Below are 7,500 nucleotides of genomic sequence, written 5' to 3'. Positions count from 1 at the left end.
AGTGATGTAATCTACTGCCACGGCCCAATAAATCATCTATCTGCATATCTCAGACAGGTTTTTCCACAACTGATGAGACAACAAGTAAACAGTCCACATCCTTTTAAGGAGGAGGTATACTGGAGACAAAAGCTTACATTTAGATGGATTTACATTAACCCATATTAACATTAACCTTTGCATAACTCCACTCTCACCTCCATCTGACCTGTGATTTAATAATAATCACCCCCCCTTCTCTCTCTTTGCCCCTCTGTCTCTCCACTCATAGAGAAACACATACACAGTCTCTCTCTCTCTCTCTCTCTCTCTCTCTCTCTCTCTCTCTCTCTCTCTCTCTCTCTCTCTCTCTCTCTCTCTCTCTCTCTCTCTCTCTCTCTCTCTCTCTCTCTCTCTCTCAGTTAAATGGTTGCCATGAGTCATGCAGTACATTTAAATGTTAAATACCTAGGTGGGGGTCACGAGCCATTTCACACCACATTACCGGCTAATGGCTCATATCTTAATAACCCTACCAGCCTGGTCATATTCTCTTGGGTGGATATTAAGACCTCAGAGATTGGATGGAGGGCATTCTAATTCTGTGATTCTGACTCCCGGCGGCGCCGGGGAGATTGAGAGGCAATGTGGAAGTTGTTGTTGCCGCAGGAAGGGGGGAAGGAGTGGCTCTTTGTTGAGAGGCTGGGATGGTGTGGTACATGACCAGACGGAACAACAATGTGCACAAGAACAAGTCTGACAAAGAGGAAGAAAGATGAAACAGCATCGTGGAATGCAACAACTGTTAACAGGATCCTGAATCTTTTCTACTATATAAGGGACATTATATATACATAATTATAATTATATATATTAGGGCATTCACAAAAACTGATTTTTGGTATTCGACTTATGCTCTAACAGCAGGCTATGAAATACAAGATCATTTGACTGCTACTGTGCCTGGACGCCACGCCAATCTAACTTGTTAAACAAAAGACATTAATAAACTCACCAATAGTAAGTAAAGTTTATTTACACTGTAGTTGTCCCCATTGAGCGTAGAGCCATGTTTTTTCTGCTTTTAAAAAAATAAAATCTTTCTGGCATGAGTGCTGCTGTTTCAGCGCCCCACCTACATTGAGTGACAGCACAACTTCACCTACAATATGACATGATATGACAACAATCAACCATGAATGGATTAGGAGAACTATACACCAGAGCTCACAGCTGCATGTCTGCTGTAGAAAAGCCACTGCAAAAAAAAGAATAATATCAGAATTATCAACTTTGATGTACAGTGTCGAATAGTGGTTAGATAGTCACATACACACACACACACACACAAACAGATAGATACACACACACACACAATATGCACACACGCATTGACACACACACAATATGCACACACGCATTGACACACGCATTGACACATGCACGCACGCACGCACGCACGCACGCACGCACACACACACACACACACACACACACACACACACACACACACACACACACACACACACACACACACACACACACACACAAACTGCAGGTGCATACGGTACACCTGTCTCCCTGGATGAATGGTGCTGGAACACTGACAGCTAGTTAAAGGGAAATGAAAGTCTATTAAAGTGCCACTGTAAACAACAGACAGACCAATCTACTGCTGCTGAAATGAGAGCGAATACATCACCAGCAAACATCAAAACCACACATATTTCACAGACATGAAAGATATACTGTGTGCTTTTAAGTGTGTGTGTGTGTGCGTGCGTGCGTGCGTGCGTGCGTGCGTGCGTGCGTGCGTGAGTGCGTGCGTGCGTGCATTCGTGTGTGTGTGTAGTAGTTACTGTAAGGGATCTGTAAGTAAGCAAGAGTGTGAACTACAGTTCAGTGGGTGTATTGTTTGAACAGTTGTACACTCAAATGCTACAAGTACATCTATACTGTATGTGTGAACATGTGCGTCTGTATTATTTTCAAAAATCTCTGTCAGGTAGGCGAAGATATTGCAATCAATCACTCATGTCTATATCAGTCTGTGTGTCTGTGTGTCTCTCTGTCAGACTGTTCAGTGTGTCCATCAGTGTCATATTTTAGCAAATATTTGACAAATCGGTTGAATTAATAATCGCAGAGCAATATGGACAATAAGAAACCTGCCTTCCAGTGACATAAGCGATAAGCAGGTTCTGGTCATTTCATTTTTATTTTCATTTTTTATTAATGCAACAAAAATGGCTTCTATTTCAGTATGCCAACTTTTCAGGAAGAGAAACGCTGTAGTTTCTATTAGCTTGAAATCCCCATCAATGATGTCATTGGTAGGCAGGTTTCTGAACTGTCCATTTCCCACCAATGAGAGTACGCAGAGTGAGTGGACGGAAATTGTTTATTAGCAAGGACCAATTGTATGAAGAAGATAAGGTTGAAAATGGGCGAAGTGATCCTTTATCGTTCTTAACCCATTAAAACCGGGAGCGCATCAGTGTAACCACTTAAACCATTATTTTATACTTTGGCATTCAAAAATAGCAGATATACAAGCTCATGGTGTGTTTTTGAGTCTTTGAATATATATATTTTACTAAAATCTTTGCTTCTGGGGAGGTCCTTGACATGAAAAAGTTTGAGAACCACTGATAGAGTAACATAAGTTTTTTCCGAAAACAGTTTTTTTTAGAAGACATTTAGAAGACATTTTGTAGAATCGGAACCTCAGGCCTTAATGGGTTAAGTAATGTTACTTTCCACCACTGCGTGCGTGTGCGTGTGCGTGTGCGTGTGCGTGTGTGCGTGCGTGCATGTGTGGGTGGGTGATGGTGTGTGTGTGTGTGCGTGGGTGGCGTGCACGCGTGTGTCCCAGCAGGCTCTGACAGGCTTGTTTTGGCATATCCCTGTAGATGCTGACGATGGCTGGCAGTCAGGCTGGGAGCTGGCACACAGAGCATGGAGGGAGATGAACACCAGAGCCACTCACCCCTCATCCACTGGCTCCTGCAGCAGAGCCACCTCCTCCGCAGGTCGTACAAGTGTGTTTTATAGATAAGAGTTTGTTTTAGCAGTGTCTGTGCCAGGCTTGTTGAGATTTATGAGCTGTCTATACTGTATATATTTGCTGTCGGGTAGAAACCTTGTATCTCCATATTTTGTCTTTTTATTGTTTGTTTCCCCCCCCCCTGTAAATTAATGCCCTACGTCTTCGTACAAGCAAAAGTCCGGCAAGTGTAGTGAAAAGAGCCAAGCTTGTAGATAGCAACTTTTTTCTTTTAAATCATTTTGAAAGTGAAAGTCTTTGTGTTTCATAAATATTTAACCAATGAAAAGTATTAACAAGAGCTTGTGACTAAATAATAATGACATTGGATCCATTGGAACACGTTTCCTGAAAAGGTTTTTGGACGTACAAGGTTTCCACCCGACAGCAACGATATATGATATATTTGCACGCACGCACGCATGCACGCACGCACGCACCTACGCACGCATAGAGATCTACATCTCCCTAAGTCCTTTTAGCCAATCCTCAAATATAGACAAACTTGATAATTGGTGTCCGTATTGTCTTATATTTTCAGGGAATAAACAGACAACCTTTGACTCTGTGCGGTTGTACTGCAAAACCATAACCCTACGTTTTGTAATTTATTTTTGCAGTGATTCTCAACCTGTGGGCCTCCAAATAATTGGCAAACAAATTGATCCAGATTATAAGGTTGGGAACCGCAGTTTTACACCACAGTGACAGCGTACATTTGTGCTTCATAATGATACGCAGCCTTGGTATGGCATAATTTGGGCAGATGTACAGTATTTTACTTTCATTGGTGGAATAATAATAAATCACAGCCCCAAGTTAGTCCTATTGTTGTGCAGAACTATAATCTTTAACTAATAAAAGGAGGTAGATTTTTTTTAAAACCAAACATTGCATGAATAATTATCAACTTACTGTAAACCCTACACTTTGTTGACCAGAGCCCCCAAGCGGTCTATACGAGGTCCTTTTTCCCTCTACAACAATTCTCTTTGCTGAAAAAAGCCATTCTACAAGCTCACAACGCATTGCGTCGCAGATGTAGGTTATTTTCCTTTGCTATTTATATTGACAAATAAATAAATAATTGAAATAACTGCCTGCTTATCAGTATGTACTAGTCTGTTGATCATTCCACGGTAAAATGCATAAACGTTAAAGAATCAGCGCATCCCCAGAAAGACACAGTATGTGTGTCATGGTGTTTGCAATTCAGTGTGCACCGCTTCACTATCTCCTTGTCATTCTGCTTTAGCTGTATCTCCAGGATTACAGTAACAGTTCCTGACAACTGCAAACATTGTGTGTCCCTCCGCATCTTTAGGAGATTCCTGAAGGAATACCAATAAGCCATGTTCCAGTATCTAAAATAATGGATTTTCTGAGAAAAGGAAATTATGTACTGCAAGGATCTTATTCTGTTTTAACCATACTGTAAATCATTAAGAAACTTGTTTTTTGCTGTTGTTCTATGTTGTGCCTTTGATGTGGTGACCTAATATTCTTTATGATATTGGTTTTGAGTATGAAAGTAGGTTAAAGAACAATATTCTCCACATTATAGTTTTTTCATAATTGGCTGCATGAAGTTTTCAATTCTGAGGTCATTCTGTCTAATTGAATATGCAGCTGACACAACATTAATACTCTATGTGGCCCGAACCATTAATTAATTTTCATAACGTCATCAATTTTCAAAAAACATTCAACGATAAATGATTGCCATAACCAGTATATTACACTTTGTAAAATTGTTAAATTGATAACCAATTCTCAACATTGCGTTGATAGTTTTTGTTGAGATTTTATGTTTTTTGTTGTTGTTGTTTTAACAACCATACAGCTGTAGTAGCTGTAGTATTTTCTATTTTCTGGATGTGCAACAACTGACAATGAATGTAAGCTTATCTATTTAAGAGGTGACAAATGCTACTGTTTTGCTTAATGTCCCTTATTCTGTAATAGGTGTACAGAGTTTAATTAAATTCTGCCCCATAAACTTTTATATTTATCAAACATAGCTGTAATAACATTAAGTTAAGTGTCTTGAAAAGATTACCTTAGAAAATCGCATAAAACCAATAGTAAAAGTGTGTGTGAGGGGGGGGGGGTCAAACCTCAGGTGAGATCAGAAGAGCAACAAAAACTAAATCTCTTTACATCAACCATCACATGCCTTGTTACCCTTGTTAAAGGTTTCATGACGTTCAGTTTTACCACACATTAAAAGTCTTTGTCATGGTCCTTCAAACGTGTATAGAAAGTTTTAACAAAAAAATTCCACTCCATTGATCCATGGCAGGTGTTTTTCTCTCACATTTCTAAAGCCTTTTCAACTGCACAGAAAAAAGAAATCTTTGCCTGCGGGTGTCGCTGGTGAGGGATTTTGCCTGTCAATCATCGCCTCTGCTCCGCCCCCCCCCCCCCCCCCAAAGGAAAGGATAGGGGAGGGGAGGGGCGAGGAGGAGAGTGGGGCGGGATTAATCGGCTGTGACCTCACTGCCGAAGGGCCAAGCTCAGATTACTTTTCACTAATTATTCAGAAAACCCCAGACCACAGAAAATCCACTGAATGTTCAAAGTTCAGATTTTTTGGGTGTAATTAAGGTCATAAAACCCCCAAAAAAAACATAAAAAATAAAAAAAAAGTGAAAATGAATGTCATAGAATCTCTCTCTCTCTCTCTCTCTCTCTCTCTCTCTCTCTCTCTCTCTCTCTCTCTTCTCTCTCTCTCCTCTCTCTCTCTCTCTCTCTCTCTCACTCTCTCTCTCTCTCTCTCTCTCTCTCTCTCTCTCTCTCTCTCTCTCTCCTCTCATGCCAACAATTTGTCAGGAAGTATTATTGTCTCACAGACGCACAGGGTCAAACATGTCTGCTCCATTCCGATTCATAACCTGACTCTGTCAAATGGAAGAAGCTTGCGACACATTTTGTTTCACAGCCTTCCTGAAATCAAATGCAAATGAGATTTCCGGAGGGAGGGGGGGTTTACCAGGCTAGGTGATTCAAGTGTTCAACCAAAATGCAACAGCGGGTCAGAGAATCATTAGGATTACACTGCGAAAGGTCTGGGAGTGGACTGTGTGTGTGTGTGTGTGTGTCTGTCTGGGTTGGTGGTCTGACTGATCTCTGAAGCCCTGTCTGTTCTGTTACACAAATACGGAAAAGAAAACAATGGAAGCAGTGCTCTCTGAACAGGAAAGATGTTTGTCCTCGATTGATAGCCTACCTATCATTCAGTTCACTCTGCTTCTTTACAGTTCCAGAGAAACGTATATAACCTTTTTCTCACAGGGAGAAGCTTTTTCTTCCATGAGGTCGGGGGGCCAGATATCGAATTGTAGTTTCTGGCTATGGGCTGAATCCCCTATAAGACTCTGACAAAACAAAGAGTGCCAGGAGCATTCTGGACAGTGCAGTATACACACTGAATCGATGGGGAGACCTTGACTCTGCTTATCTCTGTCAAGATTGCTGGCATGAGGCCTGCATGAAGCGGCATGAGGTTCACATCCATGCTCCAGAAGAACTTTAACATGCTCACACAAACAAACTTCTCAAATGCCTCAGTGCCTGGATGTAATCTCCACAGGGTGGACTCGATGTAAGGTTTCAGCTGGATGGTTAACACCAGGCATAAACAATAGACAATGTGATCCATGAACCCACATTCACAAGTAACCAAATAGCCTGCTTGTTGCAGCAACTGCCATCGAGACGGTTTCAAACAATAACAAATAAGTAAATGTTCCAACCTATATGAGCTTTACTTCTGTTTACTAAATCCCAAGTACCAGGGTTACACTGTGTCACGATGCAATGCGCTGTGAGCTTGTAGATCAGCTGTTTTTGCTATAATCATACCGTGAAGTGCTGTATACTCTACACACTATAGGTCTTAAAGGGAAATGAAACCTGGGCTTATTTTATTGTTTGCTCTAACCAAACTGCATCAAAAATTAATAATTAATAATTAATTAATAATTAGAATAATTAGATTTTCATAGGTGTGTCTAGAGCAAGCCTGATAGACAGTACTGACACACCTAAAACCGAACACACCCATTATTAATTTGATTAGCTGCAGCTGTGTTGCTTACATCACTGTGTACTAAGGTCAGTGTCATGCAGCCTGCCATGTTTTTTTACCCTGCTGTAGTTTTTAACCAGAAGTGAAACGTAAATTACAAAATTAGCCTAGGGTTTGATGCCCCTTTAAGTGGTTAATCAGACCAGAGACTGATTTCATGATGATGTAATAAAGTCAGTAGACACAACCACCATATAACGCATGTTCTTCACAGCTTTGACATGTTCTTTCACAGCATTTCAAAGTGTCTTCAGGTCATTCTGAAGTGAAATTCAAAGTAGCTGTAATTAAGGTGTTTAATATAAATGTACAAATGATATTCCTCAGGTGACTTAGCGTGGTGACTTAATGGCTCCACTTAATGGAAAACGAAGCATGGCTGAGG

This window comes from Gymnoscopelus braueri (assembly GCF_963280865.1).
Source record: "Gymnoscopelus braueri genome assembly, chromosome: 11".
In the NCBI taxonomy this organism is placed as follows: Eukaryota; Metazoa; Chordata; class Actinopteri; order Myctophiformes; family Myctophidae; genus Gymnoscopelus; species Gymnoscopelus braueri.
The sequence above is the reverse complement of the archived record's forward strand: the minus strand, read 5'-3'. Positions refer to the sequence as shown.